Raw genomic sequence first — 2,184 nt, forward strand, 5'->3', positions numbered from 1 at the left:
CGATGACTGTTTAGGTAACTTGTTACAGGTTACACATAGAGTAACAGCAGAAAAGCACACCGTAACCATTGATGGCTCATCTTACTTATGGTGTTTATGTAGGCGTTTTTGTTTTTGTTTTGTTTTTTTATACTGCAGAAGCTGACATACAATAGGAGTCTTGATAAAGGGAAATACTCGCATTCCGCCCAAAATACTGTGAATTTACATGCTTTAATTTACAAAACTATAAGCGCAGAAAAAATGAACTTTATAGATGCAAATATGTGTAAATGTTTATTATTATTAAAGCCAATGTTTCTCGGACAAATGCATTTTATGTTAACTTTATTGTACATTGTTGATCCATGGACACTTACCTTAATCCAGATAAATTAATTCTGTTATGCTGCTGTTTGTGAACAGGCAATGTTTATGATCTCAATGAAGAATCAAATAAAATGCAATGAATCCTTCTTATTTTTTTCTTACCTCTTATGTGGCTGTTTATCCCTAGGTTTTTTTTTTATCTCCTCAAGAACTTTTACAACAGCACAAGTTGGCTAAACCCCCCTGCAATTACCATAGGAATCCATTTAAATATTACCTAGACAGTCGTAATTTGTCTGGGCTATATAGCAATGGTGCTGTAAGGTTTGTCGGCTTTTGTTCAGTTTTATGACTTGCTAGTATATCTGGATTGTTGCAGAGCTAGACGAAGGCTTTCAGTTGTGCAAGGAACTCCTTAGACAGAGGAAGCAAATAACAAGAGGAGATGGGATTGATTTTTTTCTTTAAATTTGAAAAGCAAGAAGCTGTCCACTTCCATCTGGGAAAACATAGCAGTGGCCCAAACTGACTGAGGAGAGCCCAAGGTGAGCTTGATTGCGCATTGCGCACTGCCTTTACGCAGCGCGCTTTCTTTGCATACTTGGCACCCTTTGCCTATGGATTTGTTTTGTTTAATTGCAGTCTGTGACTAGGAATTATTTATCTAGGGATCAACTGCTTGCATTAACACAGCCACACATCTACATGTTCTTGCACATCATGCATGTATGATTCATGTATAAATAAATGCAGGTATCCAGTCATTTTCTATATATATATATATATATATTAATTGAATTTATACTAACCCGTTACTTTTATGACTGTCCTGTGTTTTAGTGCATGTTTAAGCTTGCAGGGGCTGAGGCACTGATTGCACGCCTACCCACCGTGGGACTTGCTAGTGTGCTTGTAATTTTCTCCTTATAGCGGATCTTCAAGGAATTTGGAGGTCGCCAGCCCTTAAGTATTATTTCTGAACTGGCCTGTGATTTAGGTAGTTTCATGTTGTTGGGGCTCAAGTTTTCTCTCGACAACAAGAAACTGCCTTATTCACATCAGTGAATATCTTCAGCTGTGTTATGGAAATGCTGGGTCCATCCGTGAGCTCGTGTGTTTGGCTATGTAGGTGCCCAGGATAATGTTATTTATTAAAGATTGCTTATATGTACACTACGTTACTGGGGCACATTCATAGGCATGGGTCAACCATTATTACGTGCACACTAAAAATGACGATGCAATGTATAAATGTATGTATATGTGATTTATACTTGTGTGTATGTGATTAGCCAGACTCAGCAAAGAGTGTATTTAGCCTTAGAATATGTTCATTTCTAATCCCCCACTAGAGACAGCGGAAATAAAATGAATACATGTTTCCCCTGACTCTGAAAGGAACACAGGCTAGGGTGGAAATGGCTCCGTCAGTAAAGCAGATCTTGCTTGTTTAAATGTACAGACTGAATGACAGGAGTGCCTCTGTGTGGACTGGTATATTGTAATGATCAGTATTCTTAGAGGTAATTTTCCGATACTCTGAGTTAGGCTAACATTTCTTAGGCAATAGCAAGAGGGAAAAGTATGAAGAGCTGCCTGTTATAATGGCTTCCTGCTCACAAGGCCTAGGTTACGATCATTATTACAAGCCTATAGTCTGACATTCCTCAGAGCCTCCCCACCAGCACAGTGAGGGAAACAAGCAGACAGCCACCAAAATAAACCAGACAGAACCTAGACAGTCCCATATCATTTGCTTATTAGGGAATGGGTTCTGCTTGTAATTGAACCTCTAAATTAATAAATTATAAAGATTGTTTACTTTGAATTCGGGTTTTGAATTTACACCAAAAAATTACAGCAGCAGGGAAATTA

Source organism: Nanorana parkeri, unplaced genomic scaffold (assembly GCF_000935625.1).
Source record: "Nanorana parkeri isolate BGI_ZX_2015 unplaced genomic scaffold, ASM93562v1 scaffold4, whole genome shotgun sequence".
NCBI lineage: Eukaryota > Metazoa > Chordata > Amphibia > Anura > Dicroglossidae > Nanorana > Nanorana parkeri.